This window comes from Primulina tabacum, unplaced genomic scaffold, assembly GCF_025594145.1.
Source record: "Primulina tabacum isolate GXHZ01 unplaced genomic scaffold, ASM2559414v2 Contig607, whole genome shotgun sequence".
Taxonomy (NCBI): Eukaryota; Viridiplantae; Streptophyta; class Magnoliopsida; order Lamiales; family Gesneriaceae; genus Primulina; species Primulina tabacum.
The window spans coordinates 2992-17893 of record NW_027459808.1 but is presented as its reverse complement, the minus strand read 5'-3'; the positions used below and the strand labels follow the sequence as shown (position 1 = coordinate 17893).

The window sequence follows — 14902 nt, the reverse complement described above, 5'->3', positions numbered from 1 at the left end:
AGGATATATGAATTTATCAACTTGAACCAACACATCTTCTACAATACCTCTAGGTATTTTGGTTGACCTATCCGCCAGTAAGAGAGTAACAGAAGTGGGTTTTAATTCTCCTAAATTAAGTTTTTCATAAACTGAATAAGGAAGTAAATTCACACTTGCTCCCAAATCCAACAAAGCTTTTTTAATTTTATTTTCTCCAATAATACATGAAATTGTTGGATAACCAGGATCTTTTATATTTTAAACTAGAATTATTTTGAAGAATAGAACTTACTTGTTCAGCCAAGAATGCTTTTTTCTTCACATGCAATTTTCTCTTTACAGTATATAAGTTTTTTAAAAATTTTGCATAAGAAGGTACTTGTTTAGTAGCATCTAATAATGGAATATTTATCTTCACTTGTTTAAAAACTTCATAGATATCAGAGTCACTTTTTTGTTTTCTATGATTTGTTAATGCATGAGGAATGGTATAGGTTTATTTGACTTATTTACTATTTCAGATGATTTATCCTTCACCATATTATTCTTAAAATTTAAGGTATCATCATTCTCAAAAGTATCAGGATTATCATCCTTACTCTTTGATTTTAAATGATCCTTGTTTTCATTACTATATGGATCATTAACTATTTTACCACTTCTAAGGGTAATAACAGATTTTATTTGATCAATTTTTTCATTTTTTTATTCTTGATTTTGATTTTTAGAATTAGGTTGAGGTTGAGATGGAAATTTTCCTTTTACATGAATATTAAGTGCAGATGCAAATTTTGCAAGAGCTTCTTTCAAATCACTCATAGATTGACTGTTTTGAATATAGATAGACTCTTGCTTTTGGATAAATGCATTAGTTACATCTTCAAAGTTTTTTCTTGGAGGTGTAACATAAGGAATATAACCTTGATGATTTTGGTTATTTTAAAATATTGTTGTGACGGTTGTGCATTATTATCATTCCTCCAACTAAAATTAGGATGATTTTTCTATCCAGGATTATATGATGGTGAAAAAGGATCTAGTATTGGTTTTTTATAATTGTTAACATAATTTGCTTGTTCATGGAGACATTCTTTAAATGAAGGTAATGTTGGACAATCTTTTGTAGCATGATCTTGTGCATCACATATATGACAAACAATTTCTTGAATACTTTTTAATTGACCACTCTTTTTCATTTCTAATGACTCAATTTTTCTTGCTAAAGATGCAAGTTTAGCTTGAATATCTATATCATCTTTAAGATTATAGATACCACCCCCATTTGTTGAATTATTGTTTTTAGTTGTTGGTGGTTCTATTGTGCCTATATTATCCCAATTTTGAACATTTTCTGCTAATGAATCCAAATATTCCATAGCTTCATTTGGGTTTTTATCTTCAAAAGTTCCATTACACATGAATTCTATCATTTGCCTATCTTTAGGTATTAGACCTTCATAAAAGTGAGAAACTATTCTCCATGTTTCAAAACCATGATGTGGGCATGTATTAAGTAATTCTTTATATCTATCCCAACATTGATAAAACGTTTCTCCTTGTTTTTGAGAAAAAGTTGTAATTTGTCTTTTAAAAGAGTTTGTTCTATGGGAAGGGAAAATTTTTTTGAGAAATTGTTGTTGCATTTCTTCCCATGATCTTATTGAACTTGATCTTAAATTTTGTAGCGATGTTTTAGCTTTATCTTTTAAAGAAAAAGGAAAAAGCTTTAATCGAACTATATCCATGCTACAATTTTGATCATTATAAGTGTTACAAACTTCCTCAAATTCTCTTAGATGCAAATATGGATTTTCAGAATCTAAACCATGAAAATTTGGTAAAAGTTGAATAATATGAGGTTTGAAGTTGAAATTAGATGCATCATGAGGAAAAACTAAACAAGATGGGGCACTAGTTCTAATAGGGTTCATATGGTGCCTAAGTGTTCTTAATTGATCATGTTCTTGATTATTATTATTATTATTATCTTGATTATTTGAATTATCATCCATGTTTAAATTATTTTCAGATACTCGAATAAGTCTACCACTTTTTTTTCGACTCCAAATCCTCATACAAAAAAAAAAAACAACACAATACTTATAAATAAAACATAATTAACAAATATAAACTTAATTTATACCTCCCCGGCAACGGCGCCAAAAACTTGCTACTACTTAAATAATAATTCACCCAAGTGTAGGTTGTCTGCAAATAATATAATTCGTAAGTACGAGATCGATCCACAGAGAGGTTATTTTGAGTTTAAATTTATTTATTTATAGATTACCAAATGCAAGAATTAAGTTTACAAATTATAAACTTTGTCAACGCTTGAGGATTTATTCTTGGTTTATGTAATATTGTTTAACTAAAAGTAAAACAAAAGAAATCACCATAAATAATGGTTCCAAAAAATTAAACACACACATAATATAATATAGTTCTCACTATAGAAAATACCGAATTAACCGATATTTTATATATGGTACCTATGATTATAATTATGACTATATAAATAAATCATTGCATAAAGTAAATGTTAAATTAAATCATTATATTTCATTTAGAAATACCGGCAGAGCCACGCTATTGCCTAAATGAAATATATTGATTTAATAAGTTAGTTGCGGTAAAGTAAAAGTTAGTTACGATAAAGTAAATGTTAGTTGCGATAAAGTAAAAGTTAGTTGCGATAAAGTAAATGTTAGTTGCGATAAAGTAAAAGTTAGTCGCGAGAAAGTAAAAGTTAGATGCGAAAAATAAAAGTTAGTTGCGATAAAGTAAATGTTAGATTGTTAGATGTTAGTATTAAATCATAATATTTCATTTAGAACAACCGGCAGAGCCACACTATCGTCTAAATGAAATATTATGATATTATTATATAAATATATATATATATATATATATATATATATATATATATATATATAATAATAAGTGATGAAATATTTATTGTATCAAAATTAAACAACAAATCAAGATAATCACTTTAATGGTATCAAGCATTTGATGTAAATTGATAACAACAAATAATTCATTTTTATACCTACAATAAAAATAAGTTAGCTAAATGAAAAGAAATAAAGAAAGAATATACAAAATATAAACAATCTTACTTCACCAAGTATGCATCCTCTTCACCTTGACATAATAGATTTAGCTTGCCATAAGCTTACTTTTGATCAACACTAAATATCACTCATAGTTGAGAAAATGAAAGAAAATATATTGGAACTTAGAACTTTGATACACACTCACACTATATTTTACAATGAGATAGAATGATTCTCAAGCTAGCACAAGGCCTCTATTTATAGGCCAAATGAGAGAAAGGGCCAAAATTTTTATTAATGCCATGTAGTTGCAATAGTATTCTTTGTCTCCTCCAAGTTCAATTCCATGTCCCTTCTTTCAATGCTTTGTTCCACGACTTTAATCACCGAATTTGAGTCTGCTCAAAATGGCAAACATGTGGGGAATTGTCTGTATATGAATTTGGCCACTTGTTTCACCTCATTTGGTTAAATATTGAAATAGTTATGATATTTTTACTATATGCTGGTCATAGTAAAAGTAAATTTGTCCTCCTTTTGATATTTGCACAATTTGATCATCTTAAGGAACTTTTTAGGCAATCATGTCTTCTGCAAAGTTGTAAATAATTTCTCAATGATTCCAAACATATTTGAGTCACCTCCATTTAAATTTTCTAGCTTGAGTTATCATTATTCTACCAACACGTAGAAAACCTGAAAATAAAACATATTTAGTAAGACAATTAAATATAAACAAACAATACTAAAATAACATAATTTTATAATTTTAATGAAACTTAAATTTTAAAATACAGGTTTTAACATATAATAAATTATTAATTTTAAGTTTCATCAATAATCAATCGAAATTTTAAACAGAACATACTAATATTTTCGAAAAAGGGACACACCAACATTCAGGTCTCATTATTTATATCAAAGTTTAAAAATACAAAAAATTATATAACGAAAGCCCACTTACCGATTTTTGTAGAAAGATTTTTTTTGAAAATCGGGCAGCACTTCGACGCAGGATTGTAACTCTGGACTGCATGAATTTTCCTTCTTCTTCCTTGCTTTGCTTGGCCGAAACTTGGAGAGATTTGAGTAGGGAGAGGACCGAATTTTATGCTTATTTTTGGAAAAAGTTTCCTTCAACCTTTATGTAGTATTTATAGGCCAACCATGCCCCTTCACCTTGCCCTTTGGACGCCAACTTGGGCTCCAAGCCAAGCCTTCAATGTAGCCATCAATTTGGTCAAAGGGATGCCAAGCATCAAGGATCATTCTTTGCATAATAAAGATGTCCTAGCCCTTAGCTCCTCCCGCAGCTCCTTCATGGGTTAACGCAAAGGTTATTTCCTGCACATTTAACTTGTCCAAACTCTTGGCTCAATTTATAGCTCCCTTTTTTGGTCTTGTTAGGACAAGCTTGGTTGAGCTTCTTTGAGCTGAAGGATCGAGTCCTTGAGCTGGGGTTTTACTCTTCCCGTGACAGTACTTCGATTGATGCGGTTATTTGAAGCTCAGCCTCCTGTTGAGATAATCCCCGAGCTTTGAAGTTACTTCCTCGAGTTAAAGTTGATGAAATATAAGTTAAATTCAGGTTATCTAGTTAGAATGAAAGTGGTTAAGCTTAGTTTGGGTTAAATTTCAAGTTCTAATCTTCTTACATGATTTGCTTCGGATCGGAACATCCCGTGTTCTCACAGGGAGCCCGTCTATGGGAGAAGGTCCCAGAGGGAGCCCGACGATCGTATTTCCATATGATGATGATAGGCTAAGGCTCAATTGATGGGTGAGATTGTCGCTGATGTCCTCGCCGCCTAGTACTGTGGGTACATGATAGATAGATCCATCGACCTTATGATGATATGAAAGTCACAATTAAATATCCAAATTCAATAAAAGGAAAACGTATATGCTTATGATAAAAAAGAAAATGTTTTATATAAAATGATGAAATGATAAAAAGGAAAATGTTTACGAAAATGTTCATGTTTAAAGGCTATGTATCTTAATGAAAACGATATTTCAAGTTCAATTATTTTCACTGTTGTATGTGAACTGTATATATATTACTCGTTATCAAGATAATGGTGTGTTGAATCTTTAGACTCACTAGATGTGATTGATGCAGGTGGTTATGATAATGATGTAAATGGAGATCTTGATGGTTGTCCTGAATAGACTGAAGGTGCACATAATCCAAGGACCAGCGCTTCTACTTTCCGTACTTATGATTTTAAGTTTATGATTTATGTTAAAGATTTTACGACTTTTATTTAGGCTTTGAGTGATTTTTGAGAGGTTTTAGTATGGGTTATACTTTTCAAATTATTGCTTTTTTTGTTTGCTAAAACATTCGACGACTTTACGATTTGAACTATTCCTTTGATTTTTAAAATACTAGTTGGTTGCATTATTTTAAAATGATGTCAAAAATACTTTAATTATTTAATGCATGGGTTCGGTCGAAATCTTGTATGTTTTTTTTAAAAAAATTAAAAATTTCTAGTACTTTTTAAGAAAACGAGTAGTAGAAGTTTCAGTTGGTATCAGATCAATGGTAATGTAAAGGGTTGTGCCACCATCTGTGCCGGGAAGATCAGTCGTCAAGCCTCAATCTGTAAGTTTACATGCTTTATATGATTTGTTATGATGTTACCTACATGGTTACATGAATAATATGTTTATGTCACATGTTTACTAGCTTTTTGAGTATATATGCTTTGTATGCTTAAATTGCTTAATGGGTTAGGATATGATACGTGATTAGAAAACTTAGATTTAAATGAATGTTGGTCACGTTAGTATTTGGAAAACATTCAGATAAAATGCCTCCCCGACGTGCCCCTGTTATTGAGAATCAAGTTGAGAATAATGAGAACCGTCAAGAGAATCCACTCCCACCTCCTAATGGGGATGCTGTTGTTCGCGCACTTGAGGGCATGTCCCATTTCTTTGAGCAGTTTCAGCATGCTCCTAGGCAACAACAAGATGTTTAGGACCAGTTCCGGAGGCTAGCGCCGAAGGAATTTTTTGGCACCACTGATCCCTTTGCTGCTGAGGTTTGGATTCGTGCACTTGAGGTACACTTTTTTATCTTAATATGGGGGATGCTGACCGTGTAACGTGCACCACTCACATGTTTAGGGATGATGCTTCTTTATAGTGGAAAGAAGCCGAGCATGGAATTGACATCGCTACTCTTACTTGGGCTTTATTAAAGGATATATTCAATGAAAAGTATTTTACTGCTAATGTTAGAGGGTGACTGAAGAGGGAGTTTATGAGCCTCCGTCAGGGAGACTCGACTGTTGCTGAGTTTGTGAGGAAATTTTATAGGGGTTGTTACTTTGTACCCCTTATTGCGAGGGATGCTGCGGAGAAGCTTAGACACTTCATGGATGGTCTATGACCCACCATACGGAATAATGTTATGATGATGCGTCTTTTGGATTATGCTACTGCCACTACTTATGCATTACAGTCTGAGCAATCTTTGAAGGACATTGAGCAGTCTGACCAAAATAATAATCAGCAAAACCAAAAGCCATATATGGGTCTTCCTAGACCTCAAGGGCCGCAAAATCCCAAAGATCAAGTCAAGAAGCAAGGACAGCAAAAGCCACAACATCCTGGAGCACCAAAACCTGCTGAAAGGCCCCTATGAAAGGAGTGCAATCGTCCTCATCTTGGAAAATGTGAATAGGGGACATTCAAATGTTTCTTCTGCGAGGAAGGGCACAAGGCTGCTGATTGCTCGAAGAAAAAAAAACCTGTGGGACGAGCTTATGTTATTCATGCAAAGAAAGCTGAAGAGGAGCCATGCACAACTCTTATTACGGGTAACCTAGTCATTTAACATTTTGATATTGCTTTTATTGCATGAAATGTTAAATTGGTTATTAGAATTGAATTGGGATCTAGATAACCTAGTAGAAATTAGGTTGCATTCTCTACCTTGATTAGAAATTAAGATATGATTTAGAAACCATAGAATTGGTATTGATTTTGAGCCTTAGTGTTATGTGAAGGATGAAATAATTCAAAATAAAAAGTCTTAGGCCAAAAATTAAATAAATATCATAATTAAGTGTAGAACCCGTAAATCAGTAGACGTATAAGCCATGCATAATTCTAGATTTTTAAATTTAATTGACTTCATTGCATGATTATTTTAAATGCATTTATTTGAAGTTAATTATTCATTATTTCAGTTCATTAGTTTGATTTTTAGCATTTCAGTTATTTCAGTGAGGCCGGACTGGAGTTGGAGTTTTGAGATAGAATTTAAGATTTGAGAAAAATATTTCCAGAAGTTAATTTAGCTAGCAAGTAAGTTAATTTAAGTTAAAAATAAGTTTAAGGAATTATTTAAGTTAGTTGAGGATTTTAATTTAATTATTGGAGGTGATTAAGAAATGAGCTCATTTAAGTTACTTAATTAAGGGGTTAGTTCACTAAATTAATTAAAGGATTAGTAAGGCTTTTAAGGGTTATTAAATTACTAGATAATCAATTTTCCCCCTACCATTTATCATGCATTTTCGGCCACACCCCTAGAAGAACAAACTAGGACTTGCCAACTCACCTTTGACCCATTCTTGGTTGATTAGCATGCTAATTCTTTTAGCTATTTTTCCACCTTAACTAATTAATACTAGACCACTATCCTAACCCTTGTTTGGCATGATAAAATCGGCCACTATAGTCTAGAACCACCCAAGAGATCATTTGATAGCAATTCAAAATTCAAAATTCAAATGCATGAAGACTTGGTCTTGATATGATCCTATTTTTGTGCACCCTTCTCCTCACCTTCATAACCATCACTCCCCCCTCCACCTCCACCGAAAATAAGACCCCTTTTCAGTAGAAAAAAACGTGAATAACAGCTAGGGAGAAAGGGAGAAAATCGAGAGCCAAGAAAGGTAGAGAAGCAAGCCACTCCGTCTCCTCCGCGCCGTCTCGTCTCTTCTTTTCGTTTTCTTTCGAAACGAAACCAGGCATGTCTAGATTTCTTTCAAACCTCAATCAAGTCATATTATCATTTATTTTTCAGTACATGATCATGTTTTAGCAAGCAAAAACCGAGATACATGTCAAAATATTTTGGAACACACATGCAGAATTTCGGCTCTTCATGGCAAGCTTCACGTTTTTCTGAGTTTTGATGGTTTCAGGTATTGGATCGACTCCAGGCTCCCAAGACGACTTGTATACATGTAGTAGGATGCATTAGGACCATGTTGGTCCATTCAAACCAGCCCCATGCTTGCTGGAAAACCGAAATGACAGCAAGTTCCCCATAAGTGCAGAAATGTGATTCGAAAATTCAGTTTGGATGTCAAGGAGGAAGGATCTGATCTTGGCTGCCCCAAGGGCCTATAGCCATGGTTGGATCACTTCCCTAGCATGTCTAAGACGTGACTAAGTCGCCCTTTTGGTGGCTTGGTCCACTGGCTCATCGGTTTTTAAATAATCAACAACAACAGCCCCTTTCCCCATTCGGCCCTTCCATTTTTTCAGCATATGGTTTCGTTTCTTTTGTTGCTTGGTGTGGATCTTGGTTGGCCTATGGCCCTTAGCCACGGTTCATATCATGCTCCTAGATGTCTAGATCGTGCCATGGTCAATCAAATGGCCACTGGAACGACGCAAGACATCGATCATAGCATAAACACTACACACGCACGCATGAGGGCCCTCGGTGAGAACTTTCGGGTGGTTGCTGGAATGAGGCGAAATTGTGGCTGGCCTAGGGCCCCTAGCCATGGTTTGAATCATTCCTTGGGACGTTGTGGAGAGGCTTTGGTCGGTGGTTCAAGCCCCAATGGCCAAAAGTCTCGCAAACGACGCGATGCAAGCTAGGTCGCAGCTGCTGGAAATTACAGCATGTTGCTGTGTCGGTTCAGAGGCTCGTTCGAGTTCTTGGTTGGCTTTTAGCCCATGGCCTTGGATTGGACAGTGCCTCATTGAGTTAGGAAGGTCATGTTTTTGACCGTTCGTCATTTAAATCATTTTTGAGGTCGTACGAGAATTTACGGTACAATGTGCCAAATTGACTCTCGAAAGAGCGTTTCGTGTTTTGGCCTCCATTCCACCTAGATTTCGACCCTATCATTTTAGGAACATTATTTTATGATTTTTCAGCGTATTTTAATCATGACTATACGTCGGTTCAGTGTCGGTTCAGGTTGGCTCGGAGTCATGATTAAATGCGAAGTCATTAGGCGTCATAGTCGCATCTTTTGAACGTAAATTGCATAGTTGGTCAAGTTTAAGCTATTGCATATTTTTCATGGCACAGTTAGGTTGCAGCGAGCCTGGGAACGATCCAATCCAATCCAGTTGGTAAAATTACAGGAATTTTCATTATGCCAGTTAATTATTTTACGTGCATTAAACAGAAAATGATTATTTTTGAGATTTATGCGATATGGCTTGTGGTTCATTCACTATGTGGGAGTGTTATTTTATACGGTCGCCAGTGACCGATCAGTTCAGTATGGTACCACCCGGTCGCCAGTGACCGGCCAGCTCAGTTCAGTTTCAGCCTCCCCGGTAGCCAGTTACCGATCAGTTCAGCTTAGTGCAGTGGCCATAGGCGTAAAACATAATCTCAACAGAAAATTTTATCAGTTATTTCAGTACAGGCTCCAAGGAGCAAATATTTTTACAGTGACTTCCAGTTCAGTTATGCACGTATTATAATTGCTCAGTACAGATTATTTTCAGTATGCCTCAGGACAGGATATTTTATCACATGCATATTTTAAATTCAGATTTTTACTCGTTACCTGCGATTTATGCATGCTGAGTCTTTAGGCTCACTAGACTTGATTGTTGTAGGTACTGATGAGGCCAGGGCCGAGGGCGGGGACCAGTGAGCCAGCTTGGGTCGGCAGTAGTGGCACCCGAGGACCTCAGAGCAGCAGTTGTTATTTTCTTCGCAAACAATTTTTATCAGTTGTTGGATATTTTTAAATCGTTGTTGTTGGCAAAACTTTGATTTTCTTCCGCTGCAATATTTTGAAATATTGAACTTGATTCACCAGTGATTTTATGAATGAGGCCATTTAAGTTCTTTTAAAAAGAAAATTTTTAATTTTCCGCAAATTTTCAAGAAAGGAGTTTTAGGTCCTTCACAGTTGGTATCAGAGCGGTGGTTCTGTATAGGGTTTCACTACTACTGACCGCGAGAAGCTCACGAAGCCACGCCTTTGGTCTGTAAGTTTTTTTTTCAGTTCAGCATTTTGTTCAGCATTTCAGTTATAGCATAAATTATTTTGTCAGCATGCTTCCAGATTTTCAGTATTTCAGAGTTCATTTAAAATAAAGTATGGAATTATGCATGTTAGTTACGTATGGGTTATGTTGGAACAGTATGCCCCCTAGACGCATTTTAGAGCGCAACAGATAGGAGGAGCCTCGCCGAGAGGACAGAGAGGAGCATAGACCGGAGGGAGACCTACCACCTCCTCCACCGCCCCCACCGGACATGAGCGCCCAGATGTTAGCTGGGATGGCACAGTTCTTCGCACAGTTTGCGGGGGGCAATGCCGCAGCCAGGCCGACAGGGCCCGAGGCTGTGTATGAGCGATTCATGAAGATGCGCCCGAAGGAATTCTCTGGGGCATCTGACCCCATGGTTGCCGAGGGATGGATCAAATCCCTCGAGGTTATCTTCGATTTTATGGAGCTGGGAGATGCAGACCGAGTCCGATGTGCCACCTACCTGTTCACCGGAGACGCCCGCTTATGGTGGGAAGGAGCTTCGGTAGCCCTGACCTTGGCTACACTTTCTTGGACCCGCTTTACGGAGGTTTTCTACTCCAAGTATTTTGCTGAGGAGGTTCGCACCAGGCTGACCACCGAGTTCATGAGTCTGAGACAGGGGGATATGTCGGTTACGGAGTTTATCCGTAAGTTCGAGAGGGGCTGTCACTTTGTGCCCCTGATAGCGAATGATGCCAGAGCCAAGCTGATGCACTTCCTGGTGGGTTTACGGCCGATCTTGCGCCGGGATGTTAGGGTATCTGACCCTGCTACTTATGAGATTGCCGTCTCCAAGGCCTTAGCCGCAGAGCAGGATCTGCGGGATATCGAGAGGGATCGCCAGGGCAAGCGCCCAGTCCAGGCACCGCACCACCCTCCTCCTCATCAGCATCAGCAGCAGAATAAGAGGCCTTTTCATGGACCGCCCAGGAACCGAGGCCAGCAGCAGCAGCAGCGGGGACGCCCAGCCCCGAGGACTCAGGAGCACCCAGTCTGTCCCAGGTGCTCACGTCGCCATCCTGGAGCATGTATGGCTGGCTCAGGAAAGTGTTTTAAGTGTGGCAGTCCAGACCAGATGTTGCTGCAGTGCCCTCAGAGGAATCTGCCTACCCAAGGCAGAGTTTTTGCTCTCCATGCCGCGGAAGCCAACCCGGAGACTATGTTGTTGACAGGTACCTTTAAACTTTAAGTTATTCTTCGAATTTCAGCATTTTGGGAATCGGGATTTAGATTTTGAACTTAAAACTGTTATAGGATTGCATGCTCTACTCAGATTTATTTCGGGGAAATTAAGCTAGAGGAACCTAGACCTTTGCATGTCTATAAGTTTAGATCTTGTAGTGGGATTCAACTTAGAGCTCCGCTCTTTCAGGGAGAATTTTTATATCTGGTTCCGCTACCAAGGCCTTGATAGATTCAGGGGCCACTCACTCGTTATTTCGGAGATCTTTGCAAACTTTCTCAAGATCCAGACCATTGGGCTAGATACAGCCTTTTCAGTAGTGTTTCCGTCAGGCGAGGAGATGGCAGCGACCAATGTTATCCGAGATATAGACCTTGAGCTGCACGGTAATCTTGTTTATGCGGATCTGATTGTGCTACCGATGCCGGAATTTGACATCATCCTAGGGATGGACTGGCTATTGAGGAACAGAGTGTTGATAGACTTCCAGCGGAGATCCGTTCTTGTTCGACCGCCTGGAATGGAGCAGTTCTTATTTGAGCCGGACAGGTACTTTCCTTACCGCGCATTATTCCTTATGTTCAGGCTAGGAAGCTCATGCATAGAGGGTGTCGGGCATTTCTAGCAACCTTTTTATCTGTCCCCGAGAAACCCAGCCAGTCAGCCTCAGATGTTCCGATAGTTAGAGATTTCTTAGACGTTTTTCCCGAAGATGCCTCTGGTATGCCACCCGAGAGAGAGGTGGAGTTTTCCATTGAGCTTATGCCAGGTACGACTCCGATATCCAAAGCGCCATACCGACTAGCACCGACAGAGATGGCAGAGCTTAAGAAGCAGATCCAGGAACTTCTCGACAAGGAGTTCATTCGCCCGAGCTTTTCTCCATGGGGCGCGCCAGTCTTATTCGTGAAAAAGAAGGTTGGCTCGATGAGGCTTTGCATTGACTACCGGGAGTTGAACAGGGTTACAGTGAAGAATAAATACCCACTGCCGAGGATTGAGGATCTGTTTGACCAGTTGCAGGGAGCTTCGATTTTCTCCAAGATAGATCTGCGTTCCGGTTATCACCAGTTGAGGGTGAGAGATGCTGATGTCTCGAAGACAGCTTTCAGAACTCGTTATGGCCACTACGAGTTCCTAGTGATGCCGTTCGGTCTGACGAATGCGCCAGCGATCTTCATGGATCTAATGAATCGCGTATTTCAGCCGTACCTCGACCAGTTTGTGATAGTGTTCATAGATGACATTCTCGTCTACTCCAAGAGTCGGGAGGAGCACAGCAGGAATCTGACCACAGTGTTGCAGACATTGCAGAAACATAAACTGTTCGCAAAGTTCAGTAAGTGCGAATTCTGGTTAGAGAAGGTGGCGTTTTTGGGCCACATCGTTTCTAGCAGTGGTATTGAGGTAGACCCCGCAAAAGTTGTAGCAGTCAGAGATTGGGTTGTGCCTCAGAATGCATCCGAGATCCGCAGTTTCCTTGGGCTAGCAGGATATTACAGAAAATTCATCCAAGGATTTTCCTCTATTGCCGTTCCACTCACAGCACTGACAAAGAAAAATGTGAAGTTTGTGTGGAGCGAGGAGTGTCAGAAGAGCTTCGATACTTTGAAGCAAGCTCTTATTTCAGCACCAGTTTTGGCCATGCCATCAGGGCCCGGCGAGTTTGTCCTTTATACCGATGCTTCGAAGCTTGGTTTAGGTGCAGTTTTGATGCAACATGGGAGAGTGATAGCGTATGCTTCTCGGCAGCTGAAAATCCACGAGAAGAACTACCCCACCCATGATCTGGAGTTAGCGGCCGTAGTTTTTGCTTTGAAGATTTGGAGGCACTATCTGTATGGGGAGAACTGTCAGATCTTTACCGACCATAAGAGCCTCAAGTATTTCTTTACGCAGAAGGAGCTGAACATGCGTCAGAGGCGTTGGTTGGAGCTTGTGAAAGACTACGATTGTGACATTAGCTACCACCCGGGTAAAGCTAATGTAGTTGCGGATGCTTTGAGCAGGAAAGTCGCAGTGATGGCTCATTTGACGATTCAGAAACCTCTTCAGATCGAGATGCAGAGGTTTGATCTTGAGACTTACCCTCGAGGTAGAGTTCCTCGTTTATCTACCTTGACTATCCAGTCCTCTCTTATTGACCGTATTCGCAGCGGTCAGGCAGCAGATGAGCAGTTGGCACAGTGGAAGAAGAGAGATGAAGCTAAGGGCAGTGTTTTGTATTCAGTCAGCGACGGTATTGTGAGATACCGAGATAGGATATGGGTTCCTAGCAGTTATTCTATCCGAGCAGACATCTTATCAGAGGCCCATACGTCCCCGTACTCTATTCACCCTGGGAGTACGAAGATGTACAAAGATCTGCAGCTATTGTATTGGTGGCCAGGAATGAAGAAGGACATCGGGCGTTTTGTATCCGAGTGCCTGACTTGCCAGTTAGTGAAGGCCGAGCATCAGAGACCAGCAGGTTTGCTCAAGCCTCTTCCTATTCCCGAGTGGAAGTGGGAGAACATTACCATGGACTTTGTGACCGGATTGCCGAGGTCAGCCAGAGGATCGAATGCTATCTGGGTGATTGTAGATCGTCTTACCAAATCAGCGCACTTCTTGCCTATTAAGACGACTTTCACCATGGTTCAGTATGCAGAGCTGTATATCCGAGAGATAGTCCGACTCCACGGTATTCCAGTTTCTATCGTATCCGACAGAGATCCCAGATTCACTTCCTCGTTTTGGAAGAGCTTGCATTCGACTTTGGGTACGAAGTTGCTGTTTAGCACAGCTTTCCATCCTGCAGACGGATGGCAGTCAGAGCGAGTTATTCAGATTTTGGAGGATCTTCTCTTGCGCTTGCGTCATTGATTTCTCTGGGAGTTGGGAGTCGAACTTACCATTGGTAGAGTTCACCTATAACAACAGTTTCCAGTCGTCCATAGGTATGGCTCCGTATGAAGCGCTGTATGGTCGCAAGTGTAGATCTCCTGTTCATTGGGATGAAGAAAGAGAGAGAGCAGAGTTGGGTCCAGAGATTGTTCAGCAGGTAGCAGATGTAGTAGTCAGGATCCGTGATAGAATGAGGACTGCTCAGAGCCGACAGAAGAGTTATGCCGATCAGCGGAGGAGAGAGTTAGAGTTTGCAGTGGGCGATCATGTCTTCGTGAAAGTGGCACCTATGAAGGGTGTCATGAGATTTGGCAAGAAAGGGAAGCTCAGTCCGAGATTCATTGGACCGTTTGAGATCCTCGACAGAGTTGGGACGCTAGCGTATCGTGTGGCTCTTCCGCCAAATCTGGCCGGAGTACACAATGTCTTTCACGTCTCCATGCTAAGGAAGTATATGGCAAATTCTTCGCATGTGCTGAATTTCGAGCCGTTGCAGCTTACTCCGAACTTATCTTATGAGGAGAGA

General features: G+C 39.2%; 1 non-coding gene across 1 annotated transcript; it reads left to right on the top strand.

The window, feature by feature from the left end:
- The first annotated feature begins 1470 nt into the window (after positions 1–1470).
- LOC142534586 (small nucleolar RNA R71) lies at positions 1471–1581 on the top strand. The gene has a single exon (XR_012817099.1). It is a non-coding gene; the product is annotated as a small nucleolar RNA R71 (small nucleolar RNA).
- The last annotated feature ends 13321 nt before the right edge of the window (positions 1582–14902 follow it).